This window comes from Aquarana catesbeiana, linkage group LG09 (assembly GCF_042186555.1).
Source record: "Aquarana catesbeiana isolate 2022-GZ linkage group LG09, ASM4218655v1, whole genome shotgun sequence".
Lineage (NCBI taxonomy): Eukaryota > Metazoa > Chordata > Amphibia > Anura > Ranidae > Aquarana > Aquarana catesbeiana.
In genome coordinates, this window is record NC_133332.1 from 74939153 (window position 1) to 74956250 (window position 17098).

The 17098-nt window shown below is 41.5% G+C and overlaps 1 protein-coding gene across 4 annotated transcripts in view; it reads right to left on the minus strand.

The window, feature by feature from the left end:
- LOC141107808 (leucine-rich repeat and fibronectin type III domain-containing protein 1-like protein) overlaps positions 1–17098 on the minus strand; it is a 170906-nt gene that overhangs the window by 103620 nt on the left and 50188 nt on the right. The gene's annotated exons all lie outside the window — the stretch shown is intronic.

The window sequence follows — 17098 nt, forward strand, 5'->3', positions numbered from 1 at the left end:
TAAGGAATTGTTAAACACATATTTCTTTTTCTTTGCCATTTATCCATTGGAAAGATTTTCTCTCTTTTCCATGTGACAACTAAATTTTTATTAGTTTTTCTCACTTTTAGTCCAAGTGACACTAGGGGGTCTATTTATAAAAAAAAATTGCCTGAACACCTTAGGAGTCATATCACCATTGTGAATAATCTCCGCAATGTGTCTAATACGTGTATTTTTTATGATCATCAGCTTCATCTAGTGCCCATACTGCAGTGTTTGTCTGATTGTGGCGTTTCAGGGAAATACCACATTATGATCACTAGATGGAGCTGATGATCATAGGAAATATACATAATAGGTACATTATGGGGATTATTAGAGAAGGCTGTGCAAATGTTGATGCATTTGCAAAGTGATTTTTTTTTTTATAAATAGACCCTTAGAACAAAGAGAGAGAGAGAAAATGAATCACCCCAGCAGGGACAGAGACCGCAATAAAAACCTGGCAATGATTCTAGTCTCTCATTACCTTATCTAAAGCTCCAAGATAAAAAAAATGTTTTGGCTTCACATACTATATATCTTACAGTGTTCACTTCACATATATCTTACAGTGTTCAACATTATTTTAAAAAGAAGTATTATAGGTTGTACAATGCACTTTTACATACAAACAAAACAGCCTCCATTATGTACAGCATTAATAACAACAACATTATAGGGATGGAGTCGCATGGGTGCATGCGCCTCATATAACGTCCAAAACTGTTCATAGTATGAGGATTGTACAAAAAAGTGCTTTTTCTTTTTCATACATCATGGGACACAGAGTTAGGCTAATATTCATTACCTACTGGGTTATACTTCATCTCCAGGTGAATGGACACTGGTAGACCAAAGGTCTTTAGACAGGAAGTGACCCCCTATATAACCCCTCCCATACAGGAAGTACTTCAGTTTTTTTACCAGTGTCTGCAAGGTAGATGGCACGGTTGTTTGAGCTCTCTGAGTTCCAGGTCTCTAGTTCCACAAACGGTTCTTAAACGAATCAAGGAATTGACCGATTGGATCTATTTGACACAGGCTCTATATGCTTAGATAAATAGTACCTAAGCCTCGCAAAGAAGACTCAAGATCCTGCAATGTTTTGCCTGTAATGCGGCCTCCGGGCGCTGGACCCTGCGAAGTGGAATCCTGGACACTACAGCGCTGAGGCATTCCTGCAGGGTGCTGTACAGGTCCAAGGGAGTGGACCCTAAACATGAAAAGGCTACCCAGACCTTGAAGTTACTCAAGTGACAGGAACCCACCGTTAAGGGTGAAGATTGGGCTCTTCATTTCTAAAGTGCCCTGCGCCTGGATGGGTAAGTGAAACCCCTTTATTATTGTGGGGTGTCCCAGTGATTGTAACAATCAGTCAAGCTAGCTAGAGGCTGGACACCTGTGTGCGGTGACCATACAGGGAAGTTTTGGGCTATCTGTGGGTGTTTGCAAAGTGTACCTTTTTTGCTTGTGCGCCATTTTGCCTTGGTTCACCATGGCGCACGTGTTCGCAAGAGCGCTGCTGGGCTCAGCAGTTTGGCGGCCTTGGCGCACTTGGCTTCGCCGCACATGCTCCTTAGCCTTTATCTGGGCACATGAAGATTCGCATCATGCACGCACAGGACTTTCCGGCGCACAGCCAGCTTATTTAAGCTCTGTATGCCAAGCATGCAGTGCTTCCAGAAGGCAGCTGTGAGACACAGAGCATGCTACAGGGAAGGGCACACCTATGTTGTCAGTAGTTCCTGAGGAACCTAGTTATATCCCTAGTGTTGTATCCCCTGAAGAACCAGAGGCTTCTGAGCCCCCCTGGTCCTCTTTGGGGTCCCTGAGGCCTCTTCAGGTCGCACAGGCTTTCCCCTTACACCCTCTGTTGGAACAGGCGGTATATGCTGATTGGGAACATCCCTTTTATATCCCACGGATGAGAAGTTCATTAAGAAGTGGAACATGTCAGCCGTAGATGCAGCAGTCTCTTCCTTAAACAAGAACTTAACTTGCCCGGTAAATAACACACAGGGCTTGAAAGTCCCTGTTGACAAGAAATTGGAGTCATTATTAAAAGCTTCCTTTTCTTTGGCCAGTTCAGCTATTCAGCCAGCCATTGCAGCAATTGGTATCTGCCAGTTCGTAAAGGATCAGGTCAGACAGCCTGACAGGCCTAACTGGGAGGATGATCTGGCTGAAAATAAGACAGATATTCCTCGAGCGCTGTGTTTTGCTGTTGACGGAGATCCGAGGGTCAGATTCCTTTTTTGTTTTACCAAAAGGACCCAAGAAGGGGCAGGCAGCTTCCAAAGCTTCCATTGCCAAGTGGGTTCGTCAATTGGTCATTCAGGCCTATGGTCTGAAACATAAAGCTCCTCCTTTTAGGATGAGAGCTCATTCTACCAGGGGTGTAGGAACCTCCTGGGCTGTTCGCAATCAGGTATCCGTGGCTCAGATTTTTAAGGCTGCTACCTGGTCTTCAGTGCATACGTTCACAACATTTTATCAAGTGGATGTTTGAGCAGCCAAGGATTGGGCTTTCGGCTGTAGTGTACTGCGATGCCGTGTAAGGTCTGATGGCTTTTTTTTGGCAGGGTATCTCCCTCCCCTCAAGGCTATTGCTCTGGGATGTCCCAGTAGGTAATGAATATTAGCCTAACTCTGTGTCCCGTGATGTATGAAAAAGTAAATAGGATTTTTTCATCATACTTACCTGTAAAATGCTTTTCTTTGAGTACATCATGGGACACAGAGGTCCCTCCCCTCTTTTTGAGGATTCAGTGTTTGCTACAAAACTGAAGTACTTCCTGTATGGGAGGGGTTATATAGGGGATCACTTCCTGTCTAAAGACCTTTGATCTACCAGTGTCCATTCACCTGGAGATGAAGTATAACCCAGTAGGTAATGAATATTAGCCGAACTCTGTGTCCCATGATGAACTCAAAGAAAGTATTTTACAGTTAAGTATGAAGAAAAAATCCTATTTTTACCACTACTATTCCTTTATACTGGCTTTTGGAATTTACAAATGCAGCAATTTAGAAATTGGATGAAAGGTTTAGCACTGGGAATCACTTTTTGATAGCTAAATAGTGCATTTTATATACAACTATACAGATCAGACCAAAATGAGGGACAAATGAGGAGAAAGAATGGACAAAGGCACAAGAGGGACAGTCCCTCTAAATCGGGGACAGTTGGAAGCAGTGACGGCCCCTCCATTAGGGGTGGAGTTTTTTTGAAGCACGTGATTAGAGCCAGAGGCTTCAAAAAGGGGTGGTCTCTGGGCTATTTTCACATTAAATCTCCTCGCCAATCAGGAAGTGGGTCGTGCGGCCCATTTCCCGATTGGCCAAAACGTCAGGCGATCCTATTTGACACCTAGGAAGAGGAGGAGAGAGGAGAGCACGACCAGAGGAGAAGACCAGCCGACCCAGTCATCCCGGGCAGATAAGGAGCCCGTCCATCTTGCGTGCAGGGGGTTGGTGTTCACCGCATTCATTTCCCTGCATTCATTTCCCCCTGGGGGAGGTTTGTGGAATGGGCTTGTCTCCCTTCTAAGGGGGGGGGCGTTGGTTTTGGAAACCAACGCCCCCCCAGTATTATCGACTGCCAGCCACCACTGGTTGGAAGCTATGATAGTTTAATTAAGGCTGGACTTGCCCTGCATACACTTGTCACCTATCAGGCCAATCCATACAGGAACTGGAATAGCTCACTTCATAGGTGTGCGCTGAATATTGCATCACCCCAAAGCTCAAATGCACATGCGCAGTACAGGAGTGGATGGTGTCAGTAGTGATGAGATTGGTGTCAGTAGTTTTTTTATTTTATTTTATTTTTTTGAATTCTATATCTTATTTTTTCAAACACAGAAAAAGAAAAAAAAATCCATATATATATATATATATATATATATATATATATATATATATATAACAAATATCGTTATTGCTGCTTCCAATTTGCAGAGTATAACTTAGCACATTGTGATTCAGTTTTTAGTAGACACATATGACTTATTATCAAACAAGACAGAAAAAGAAAAAGAAAGAGAAAAAAAAAAAACCCCAAATACAAAAATTTCCCTATGGCATTATTTAGGTTCTCTCGCTCTCTCTCCCCCGCCTCATAATGACCCATCCTGCTCTCCGAGCGCATATCCGTACTCCCTGGTGCAGACCAGAAGAGACCATGAATTCCATTATTTTTTAAATTTCTCCACCTTACCCTGTGTAATCGCAAAGCCTTTTTCCATGGCGTATATATCTGCTACTTTTTTTAACCATAGTGAGATCGAGGGGGGTGATTTTTGCTTCCAAACGGCCAGGATACAGACCTTTGCCACATTCAAAAGATGGGCCACCAGAGAATTCCGATATGTACACTTTGAGAGGTCCGAAAGATGAAGAAGATATCTTGCTGGGTCGGACCCCGGGTAATGCTTTGTTAATTGTCTTACAGTATCTCATACTTTAGACCAGAAATCTACTAACTTTCGACATGACCAAAAGATGTGGAGCATATTACCCTCTGATTCTCCACATCGCCAGCATTTATTTGTCCGCTCTGGATACATTTTTTGTAGTAATGATGGGACTTTATACCACCTTGTAAGAATTTTGTAGCATAACTCTTGGTATTTGCTGGCAGTTGAGGAGTAATGAGCAAAGTGTAAAATATAGCTCCTTTGCTCTTTGGAGAGTGTAATGTCCAGATCTCTTTCCCATTTCGAAAGAAATCTTGGCACAAAGTCTTCAGGGAGATCTATTAATATTTTAGATACCTCCGATACTCCATGTGCAGAAGGCTCTTCCAAAAGGCATACATTTTCTAATGGTGTATTTAAACAGTCTGATCTTTCCCCCCTATTAAGGGAGGTTAGGAAATGTGTAAGCTGTTGCATCCGCCATGGATCCAGTTTTTATTATTTTATTTTGATATTATTTTTTAAATTTTTTTTATTTATTTATCATTTTTTTTTATTTTATTTTTTACAATTTGTTAGGAGCCCCATTGAGGGGCATTGTGGAAATAGCAGAGAAACGGACTGAGGGCAGGTATTCCCAAGTCCCTTTCTCTATAGCCTCAGCTGCCACGGGGGTAGGGGCGTTCAGCAGGGAGAATCTACTTTGCAGGGGGTGATTAGGGTGTGCCCAGGCATGTCTGGCACACCCTGTGCCCACGCCTATGGCTCACTCATTGATTTTAGGGTTCTTTTACCATGAACCTTTGCCATCTGCTGGTTGTTACTGAGCACCACAGGTCTGTGCACACCTGCCCTCATTTGTGGACTTTAAAGTAAGCCAAAACCACCTGTGTTTTTTTAATTGTGTTTGTAACTTGTGCTTATCCTGACCATTGACTTGTTCACACTGCTATTGTTTAGCGTTGCTCCTTTTACCAGTCTGGAACTTATACTCTATTTGTCTGTGTCTGACCTGGTTATAAGTCCGCTGACTGTCTAAGGAGTTAAGCCAGCCATACGTGGATTGAAATTAGGCCAGTTCAGCAGGAACTGGCCGAGATTCAATCTATGTATTGGTAGACTGATTATACCCAAAATGATTCATCAATCGACTTGGGTACAACCGGCATGTCCTATTTTTCTACATGCAGTTACTGCCAGCAGCTATAGTCACTAGCAGTAATCATTGTGTTCTGCCAGCCGGAAGGCTCCCATCGTTCCATGGTGGAAGGAAAGAAAATTGAGTAATCTTTGGGCTGCTTTACACCACTCTATTATCTGTCCTGCCTGTTGTTGGCTTTTGCTCCAGGCAACACAGTGGGTCTACTAATCTTAGTGATACACTTGCATTTGGTTGTTATGCCAAGTGCAACGTAAAGCATCTGAATAGGGCTTGTTCCTTTGGATTGTTATTTTTTTAAACAGGATTTCAAGGAAAGCTGGAAATTTAGTTTTTCTGTGGCCATTTCTTCTGGTAGTATGCCGAAATCCACCTTCCATTGCCCTCTCATAAACAATGCTGCTGCTAATTGCAAGACAGTGGCTTAGCATTATCACAACTTTCACATACAATGCCCAAGATTTGAAATTATAGAAGAGTTCAGCCAACCTTATTCAGGCACCATTCAGAGAAAGCTTTGCATTCTGAATGAATGTTCTAAACATTCTCTGATTGGACAAGAGAGACAGGGCAGTAATGTCACACTCTCTACCTCATTCAACCAGAGAATGTATTTTATTTTGCAGAAAATGCAAAGCAATCTCTGTATGGCACCTGTACCCAGGAGCCAACCTCCTGTGTTCAGAATGCATAAGGACAGCTGCTTGGTGCGTGACCCAGAAGCAAGTGGAGATCACTGTAGAAGCAGTGTCTACTTTAGGGATTTCTAGCTTCTGGGGACATCGGCCAGGTATGGTGTGCATATAGTTACATTGGTCCAAGCTAGACCAAACACTTTATATCCTACCTCCAACCAAAACTTTATTTATTCGTTTTGGATAAAGTGGGTGAGAGTTAAAGCCTCTGTCTGCTTTTTCTTGCTGTGTGTGACAACAAAGGAGAAAGGTTTTTTTATGTTTCTCTGTAGTACCCATTACCACAACAGGAAGGAAAAATCACCTCACAAACAGCAATAAAAACTTAACACGGGTTCTAACCATAATTTGCAATATCCAAAACATGAATAGTTGGAGTTGGGCTTAGGCAAATGTCTCTGCAAGGGAAATCTGTAACTGAAGGTTAACTTTGAAAACTTTGAAAACACTTATGTTGCTATATGGAGGGTATCTACATAAACAGAGGATTTCAAGTTTTCCAAGAAACCCCCTATAAAGAAAAAAGCACCTTTAAACCACAGCTTCAGGCACAGTCAGCAACCATTAAAGTTTTAGAAAGAAAAACACAGCCGCCACCAATAAGAAAAGGAAAATGCACTGACAAGGAGCTGTCTAAAATCTGAAGAATAAAAGCATTCATTATTCACATAACAACTGTTCACATTTACAGAGCCCCAGAATGGGAAAATAAAACATGCATTATGGAAGAATCAGCAAAATAAATGTTAGCTGCAAATTCCTTTTCAGCATTTTAGGCAATTATTTAAGCAAATTCATTTCTTAAAGGAGAACTGTCATCATGAAGCACAATTTCTGTTTCTTGTGTATAATTAATTATACTTAAACCTTCTGATTTATTAACCAGAAATCCTCCCACTCATTGTGCTTTGAGACTTCTTCTCTTAACGGCCTTGCTTCAGACAGAATGGCAAATTAGATCAGCCTAATGTTGGGAAGGAAAGGGGAGGACAATATATAGGACAATATATATATATATATATATATATATATATATATATACAGTTGTGCACATACGTTTACATACCCTGGCAGAATATATGATTTCTTGGCCATTTTTCAGAGAATATGAATGATAACACAAAAACTTTTCTTTCACTCATGGTTAGTGTTTGGCTGAAGCCATTTATTATCAATCAACTGTGTTTACTCTTATTAAATCATAATGGCAACAGAAACTACCCAAATGACCCTGATCAAAAGTTTACATACCCAGTTCTTAATACAGTGTATTGCCTCCTTTAACATCAATGACAGCTTGAAGTCTTTTCATGTATTTGTGGATGAGGCTCTTTATCTTCTCAGATGGTAAAGCTGCCCATTCCTCTTGGCAAAAAGCCTCCAGTTCCTGTAAATTCTTGGACTGTCTTGCATGAACTGCACGTTTGAGATCTCCCCAGAGTGGATCAATGATATTGAGGTCAGGAGACTGAGATGGCCACTCCAGAACCTGCACTTTATTCTGCTGTAGCCAATGACAGGTCGACTTGGCCTTGTGTTTTGGATCATTGTCATGTTGGATTGTCCAAGTACGTCCCATGGGCAGCTTCCTGGCTGATGAATGCAAATGTTCCTCCAGTATTTTTTGATAACATACTGCATTCATCTTGCCATCAATTTTGACCAAATGTCCTGTGCCTTTGTAACTCACACATCCCCAAAACATCAGCGATCCACCTCTGTGTTTCATCGTAGGAATGTTGTACCTTTCATCATAGGCCTTGTTGACTCCTCTCCAAATGTAGCATTTATGGTTGTGGCCAAAAAGCTCAATTTTGGTCTCATCACTCCAAATGACTTTGTGGCAGAAGGTGTGAGGCTTGTCTCTGTGCTGTTTGGCAATATTGTAAGTGGGATACTTTGTGGCATTTGCGTAGTAATGGCTTTCTTCTGGCGACTCGACCATGCAGCCCATCTTTCTTCAAGTGCCTCCTTATTGTGCATCTTTAAACAGCCACACCACATGTTTTCAGAGAGTCCTGTATTTCACCTGAAGTTATTTGTGGGTTTTTCTTTGCATCCCGAACAATTTTCCTGGCAGATGTGGCTGAAACCTTAGTAGTTCTACCTTACTGTGGTTTGGTTTCAACAGAACCCCTCATTTTCCACTTCTTGATTAGAGTTTGAACACTGCGGATTGGCATTCTCAATTCATTGGATATCTTTTTATATCCCTTTCCTGTTTTATACAGTTCAACTACCTTTTCCTGTAGATCCTTTGACAATTTTGCTTTCTCCATGACTCAGAATCCAAGGGTCTGTCAGGAGTCCAAAAACTCATTGACCTTTTATACACAAAACACTAATTACAAGCAAACCGATCACAGGTGAGGATGGTTAACTTTAATAGCCATTCAAACCCCTTTCTGTCAACTCATGTGCATGTTATCAGGCCAAAATCACCAGGGTATGTAAATTTTTGATGAGGGTCATTTGGGTGGTTTCTGTTGCGATTATGATTTGAAAAGAGTAAACACAGTTGATTGATAATAAATGGCTTCAGCCAAACACTAACCATGAGTGAAAGAAATGTTTTTGTGTTATTCATATTCTCTGAAAATGGCCAAGAAATCATAAATTCTGCCAGGGTATGTAAAAGTATGAGTAAAACTGTATACACGCACATACAGTATATAATTATGCAGAGAGAAAAACAAATTGTATATGTATACTCTGTATGTATATACTCTAGGCAGGCTGGGCAAGGAGAGAATTAATCAGAGAAGCAGTCAAAAGGCCCATGGTAACTCTGGAGGAGCTGCAGAGATGCACAGCTCAGGTGGGAGAATCTGTCCAAAGGACAACTATTAGTCGTAGACTCCACAAATCTGGCCTTTATGGAGTGGCAAGAAGAAAGCCATTGTTGAACAAAAGCCATAAGAAGTCCAGTTTGCAGTTTGCGAGAAGCCATGTGGGGGACACAGCAAACATGTGGAAGAAGGTGCTCTGGTCAGATGAGACCAAAATTGAACTTTTTGGCCTAAAAGCAAAACGCTAGGTGTGGTGGAAAACTAACACTGCACACCACCCTGAACACACTATCCACACCGTGAAACATGGTGATGGCAGCATCCTTCTGTGGGGATGCTTTTCATCAGCAGGGACAAGGAAGCTGGTCAGAGTTGATGGGAGGATGGATGGGGACAAAATACAGGGAAATCTTAGAAGAAAACCTGTTAGTCTGCAAAAAAAACTTGAGATTGGGGCGGAGGTTCACCTTCCAGCAAGGCATCAACCCCAAATATACAGCCAGAGCTACAATGAAATGGGTTAGATCAAAGCAAATGAATGTGTTAGAATGGCCCAGGCAAAGTATAGACCTAAATCCAATTGGGAATATGTGGCAAGACTTGAAAATTGCTGTCCAGAGGCTCACTATCCAATCTGACAGAGCTTGAGCAATTATGCAAAAAAGAATGAGCAAAAATGTCACTATCTAGATGTGCAAAGCTGGTAGAGACATACCCCAAAAAATGCAGATGTAATTGCAGGGAAAGGTGGTTCTACAAAGTATTGACTCAAGGGGGCTGAATACAAATGTACCCCACACTTTTCACTTTTTTTTTTTTTTTTTTTTTAATTTTGAAAAACATTTATCATTCATTTTCCTTCCACTTCACAATTATGTGCCACTTTGTGTTGGTCTATCACATATAATCCCAATAAAATACATTTACGTCTTCGGTTGTAATATGATAAAATGTAGAAAATTTCAAGGTGTATGAATGCTTTTTCAAGGCACTATATATACAGTGCCTTGCAAAAGTATTTATCCCCCTTGGCATTTTTCGTGTTTTGTTGCCTCGCAACCTGGAATTAACATTGATTGTTTGAGGATTTGCATCATTTAATTTACAGAACATGCCCAAAACTTTGAAGATTTTTTTTATTGTGAAGCAAACAACAAATAGGACAAAATAAAAAAAGTCAATGTGCATAACTATTCACCCCTCTAAAGTCAATACTTTGTACAGCTCCAAGTCGCTTTGGATAAGTCTCTATGAGCCTGCCACATCTTACCACTGGGATTTTTGCCCATTCCTCCTTGCAAAACTTCTCCAGCTCCTTCAAATTGGATGGTTTGTGCTTGTGAACAACAATCTTTAAGTCTGACCACAGATTTTCTATTGGATTGAGGTCTGGGCTTTGACTAGGCCATTCCAACACATTTACATGTTTCCCCTTAAACCACTCAAGTGTTGCTTTAGCAGTGTGTTTGGGGTCATTGTCCTGCTGAAAGGTGAACCTCCGTTCTAGCCTCAAATCACACACAGAGCGGTACAGGTTTTGTTCAAGATTATCCCTGTATTTAGCACCATCCATCTTTCCCTCAACCCTGACAAGTTTCCCAGTCTCGACTGCTGAAAAACACCCCCACAGCATGATGCTGCCAACACCATGTTTCACTGTGGGGATGGTGTTCTTTGGGTGATGTGATTTGTTGGGTTTGCGCCAGACATAGCGCTTTCTTTCATGGCCAAAAAAATCAATTTTAGTCTCATCAGACCAGAGCACCTTTATCCATACATTTTGGGAGTCTCCCACATGCCTCTTCGCAAACTCAAAACCTGCCATTTTGCTTTTTGCTGAAAGTAATGGCTTTATTCTGGCCACTCTTGCATAAAGCCCAACTCTCTAGAGTGTACAGCCTTATTGTCCTCCTATGTCCACATACTCCAGTCTCTGCTGGGGAACTCTGCAGCTCCTCCAGGGTTACCTTAGGTCTCTGTGCTGCCTCTCTGATTAAAGCCCTCCTTGCCCGGTCCGTGAGTTTTGCTGTGCGGCTGTCTCTTGGCAGGTTTGCTGTTGTGCCATGCTCTTTCCATTTAGTTATGATAGATTTGATGGTGCTCCTAGGGCTCATCAAAGATTTGGATTTTTTTTTTTATAACCTAACCCTAACTACTTCTCAACAACATTGTCCCTTACTTGTTTGGAGAGTTCCTTGGTCTTCATGGCAGTGTTTGGTTAGTGGTGCCTCTTGCTTAGGTGTTGCAGCCTCTGGGGCCTTTCAAAAAGATGTGTATATGTAATGACAGATCATGTGACACTTAGATTGCACATAGTTGGACATCATTTCACTAATTATGTGACTTCTGAAGGTAATTGGTTGCACCAGAGCTTTTTATAGGCTTCATAACAAAGGGGCTAATACATACACACATGCCAATTATCAGTTTTTTATTTCTGAAAAATAATTTTATGTATATATTTTTCTAATTTTACTTCACCAACTTAGACTATTGTGTTCTGATTCATCACATATTTATTTATTTATTTATTTATTTCAGGTACTTATATAGCGCCGTCAATTTACGCAGCGCTTTACATATATATATATTATACATTCACATCAGTCCCTATACCCTCAAGGAGCTTACAATCTAAGGTCCCTAACTCACATTCATACCTATACTAGGGCCGATTTAGACAGGATCCAATTAACCTACCAGCATGTCTTTGGAGTGTGGGAGGAAACCGGAGTACCCGGAGGAAACCCACGCAGACACAGGGAGAACATGCAAACTCCAGGCAGGTAGTGTCGTGGTCGGGATTCGAACCAGCAACCCTTCTTACTGCTAGGCGAGAGTGCTACCCACTGCGCCACTGTGCCGCCCTTACATATAATTCAGATTAAAAAAAAACATTGAACTAAAGGCTGTAATGTAACAAAATAGGGGGGTGAATACATTTGCAAGGCAATATTCAATTATACTAATCTGATGACCTGATATAGAGGAACACTAAATACAGATGTGTGTATTGATAAAAACTTGCATAGCTTTTTGCCCAAGAAAACTGCATGTATATTTTATGTGAATGGAAAAATTGTATGTTCTGTGGAAAATACCATATTATGACCACTAGATGGCTCTTAAGAGCATACTGATTTCCTATGATTGTCAGAAGGAATCATAGAAGCCAGCATGAGGGTGAGACCATTCCAAAATTTGTAGTGGCCTTCAAAGACATGTGGAATCATTTTGGGTTGCAGAAGTAGCAATCCCAGATGAGCTCATCCACGACCAGTTTATTTTCAGTTTATTTAGCAGGTTCTTATAGGGGACATCAGTTCACTGAACCTCCAAAGAAGCTCAATTTGGTCCAGACATAGGTTTCGGCCAAACCAGCAGCTCATCCCTACTCAAGGGTTGTCATCCTTATACTTAATCAATTGGAGAGCCACAGAATGAAGCAATAATATAGATATCAGTCATTGGGACACTTGCTATAAATATGCTATATGTTCAAAGGTTTGTGGACACCTGATCATCACAACTATATGAGCTTGTTGGATATACCATTCCAAAACCATACAGAAAAAAGAAAAGGCTAGAAAAAAAGAAATGTAAGAGTTAAAATCACAGTAAATATGCCAACTCACGTATTAGGTGTAGTCAAGGTAACCATGTGCACACATATGAAAAAAAAAATCAAAGGCTCGGGTATAAAGACCTGAGTCTTAAAAACAGTGGTAACTACAAATGACTTACGTGACTTTACATGATTTAATGAGTGTCTTTTTAATCGAATAAAGTGAAGGGCACTGTATTTCAAACACTTTTTTAGCATAACAATGTATTTATAGGAAGTATTTTCATAAATAGATTTTGTAATCTTTTTTTTTAAACATGTGAAGCCACAAAGGTAATTTGATTTAACCACGTTTTTAAGACTCAGGTCTCTACTGAATACCTGAGCCTTTAATTTTTTTCTATCCAAAACCATGGGCATTAGAATGGTGTTGCCCCCTTAATTCCCCTTCCCTCCCCACCCAAGGCTCCACACTTCTAGATAGGCTTTCCACAAGAGTTCTGCCTGTGTCTGTGGGACTTTGTGCCCATACAGTCTAAGAGCTTTTGTGAGGTCAGTTACTGATGTTGAATAAGGAGATCTTGTTCGCTATTGGAGCTTCGGTTCATCCCAAAGGTGTTCCCAAAGGTAGAGTTCAGGTCAGGGCGCTGTGCGGGCTTCTTGAGTTGTTCTATACCAATCTCATCAAACCATGTCTTTTTGGACTTTGTACACACCCAGATAGCAAGGATAATTTGCCACAAACTTGTGGCAGAGTTGAATTGTAAGTCTGTTAACTTTTTACTGGCAAGTTATACACTTGCAAAGCACTTAAAGCACAAGTTCTAGTTGACACTTTTCCAATTTGTAGCAAATTTCTGTGGCAAGTCTCTAGCAAGAGCAAAGTTGCAGTGGTAGGTCTACAGCAAGAGCTCTGCAAGTCAACAGCCTGAAAAATTTATCTACAGTGACCCCTGTGGTGGGATGATTATTGCACAACATAACTGAACCAGAACTTGCAGCACACTCACACAATGCTTGCAAAGAAAAATTATCTGGAGTCATGCAATGCGGACTTGCTTGTGCACCAAATTTTGAAGCCTAGCAATATAGCAATAGCTTAGCAAGTCATTTTCAAACTTGCAGCACAATAACTTGCTCTCTGGGCAGAGACACAGTCATGCTGGAACAGAAAATGCCTTCCCCAGGCTGTTAAGGTTCGATTTGTACAATTATTTCAAATGTCTTTGAATGCTGTAGCATTAACAGTACTCATAACTGGAAGTGCCTGAATTTAATCATTAAGAAAGGTGTCCACATAATTTTGGCCATATAGTTTAATTTCTCCAAATCAAAGGTTCTCGAGATAGTGAATGAAGGATGACTATGACATCCCTGGACCTTCAAAACATATCAGCGATAGCAGATCCCACATTACTATCCCGAGAGGTTACTTTCACATACTAAAACCTCCATCATTAAAACATTTAAGCATAGATTCTACCATATTTGCTTTAAGATTAAATAATGATTTTAAAGATAGATAGATTTGGTAACTATGGTTCTGATATCCACTTTATTTTATATAATGAATAATTCTAATAATAAATTGTTGCTGGTCTGATCCAAAGTATGTTTTTTTGTGCGTCACAAGAAACTCTTTTAGTCCGCTATGTTACACCCTTGGAGCGCGTGAACTCCATTAATGGTAATCATTGTTGTGATGGAGGAAGCGGCCCCTTGAGCAAGATATTATCATTGTCTCTCCGACAACCAGTGACTAAGCTGCATTGTGAGGATTCCGCTCTGTACATCTTCCCTAGCAATTAGCAGCTCAGGAAAAGCAATGTCTTAATTCACTTAAAATTCCTGCAATGACATAGTGAGTATTAAATAAATGCACATTGTGCAGCTTTAGCATGAGATGCAACAGAAATCTCTACTTTTTTTTTTATATTTGGCTAACCTTATAAAGTCAATGTGCCATACCCTAATCCTGCCAGTTAGAACAAGCCTTTAATGAGAGGCTAACGAGCAAATTATCTGTGGGCGAAATACATGATTCAATATGAAGAGTTTATAGTAATGGCTCAATTTCCTCCGCCTGGAGCCAGCTAATGGCAGGAAAGGGAGGGAGTGATGAGCTAAGATAGAGGGAAAAGAAGGGTGAGGGTGGAGGAGACAGTGATAGGCAGACTCGGAGAGAGAGAGAGAGATGAGCTGTGGAGCCTGTGAAGAATTGAGGATAGGGACAATTAGGATGGGAAAGACAGGAAGAGAGTGCAGGAGGAAAGCGCGAAGACTAGACACAGGGATGGAGATGAAAGAACACCAGGCATGGACAATAAGGGTGAAGGTGATAGAGATACGAAACAGAAGAGAGAATAAGGGAAAACATGAATTATAGGAAGGAAGGAGGGTCAGTAGCATGAGGAGTGAGGACAGACAGTGAAGGTAAGTGGCATGATGATTGGGAAAAAGAAAGAAAGACAATGAGAGAGAAAGAGAAAAAAGAAAGGTGAAGAATGAGGATGCAGAGAAAGTGGAGTTTGCATGAAGAATGAGGGAGGAGGAAGAGGGAGACAGGGAGAAAAATAAGTGAACAGGCAAAGAGCACAGTATTCCCAATAGGACTGAGATGATACATAGGGCTACAGCACAGCGTCTACCTTATTCTTAAAGAGTCCACCTCTATTCAACACATATATCAGTGAACGTGCTTCCACTTCTGAACCCTCTTGCTCCTTTATCACATTAGATAATTGTGCAATGTACACTTACTAAAACAAACAGATGAAGTGTGGGACCCTGTGGCCTACCAGCCCCAGACATCTTGAACATTTGTGGTTAGGCTGAGCTGGGCAGATTTCTTCTGTTGCAGGTGTAGCACAACCCCCATAGGGGCTGCAAGTGACAGGGTTCCCTTACTGCTGCACAGCCAGTCACATAGCATCTTCAACTTACATTCAGACACAGAAAACAGTCCTTGAACTTTGTTTTTGTTGTTTTATTGATGGGCAATAACTTGGATGGGGGTGGGAATTATGGGATTCCAAATTTGAAAAACTAGGGACAACTTCCACCCTCTTTACAGCTTCTTTTGCTCCTTCTCCTTTTATCCTGTACAACTCCAGCTTCTTCCTCTGTGGGGTCTAACAGTCTTTGTTAGTTCAGCAACAACCCATTACAGGCTAAGAACTCTCAGTCCTTCAGTCCCATCAGTCACAATGCGGTGTGATCTGCATCCTGGAGTACCTCCACTCCCCTGTAGACATTGGTCCCGGCTCTACTTCTGCAGGAAATGCTAGCCCCCCTGGCTGCTTCTCTTCACCAGTCTACCCAACTGACACTTCACCAGTCTACCCGACTGACACTCTGGAGATCTCCCAGGGCAAGGCTAGAAGATTTAGGTATACCGCTGTCTTCAAAAAAGACCTGCTACATGTAGCTGTCTTTCCCCTTGTCTGTTCCTGCACCATGCTGATGTACTCACACTGTCCTCCTTGCTCCTGCTGTCTCTCTGGAAAGCCTCCTTCTAACTTCTTCTGTGGTAGGATCCTTCCAGGCAAGCCACCTGAGTTCCCTAGGTAGAGCACCTACCCGGGAGGGATACCTCGAGGGCCACCGACAGTCTCCCTCAGCACTGCATCTCCATCTTCCACCCAACTCCTCTGCCAGTATGACTCATACAATATTTAAAGGCTCACTTAGTCCCTTGCCAGGCCCAGCTCCTGGGGATTGGCTAAGAGACCCCAAATATGCAGGACAACCCTCCTCGCCACTGCCCACTAATTTCTAGAAAATCCTCCAGCATTCTAGAACCAGGGGGAGGCAACAGAGAGCTGCCTGGATGAGTCATCTAGCCCTGAACTTTAATGAACTCTGACCCAGATTCCATGGCGCAGGCTTAGTAGGCCTAAGCCCAACTATATTTTACCTATACTACCACTAGTAGCACACTAGAGGGTGCTACACATACAAGAGAAGAAGCCTAGAAAATGCAGCACAGGCAGACCTACAATTCTCAGGGGAAGCAGACTGCACCAGCAAGTGACCAGGGGCACTAAAGGAGGCACACTCTTTGCTGTTTCAAATACTAAGCAGTAAGGATCCCTTCCTTCCAGGGGCCCTCTGCTCGCATCCCAGATTTCACTTCCATAGAATTAGAGAGGAAAGTTTTATAGCATAACATGTTACAGCATGTCATAGCCTGAAATATACATCATTCACTTATATAGCATAACATGTTATAGCCTAAGATAAACATCATTCATTTACATGTACCTTGCTCCTTATAATTCTCCTGAACCTACCTCTTACGCTTTTCATGTTATTTCTTTCCTTTAATAATAGGAATATATTATAGTATAGGAATCATTCCTAATTTTCTTTTCCCATATAGTGCTACTTGCCTGCCTCTCGGGGTATACCTCTTATTATTGGAGGATAATTCTTATTAAAGGAGGTGC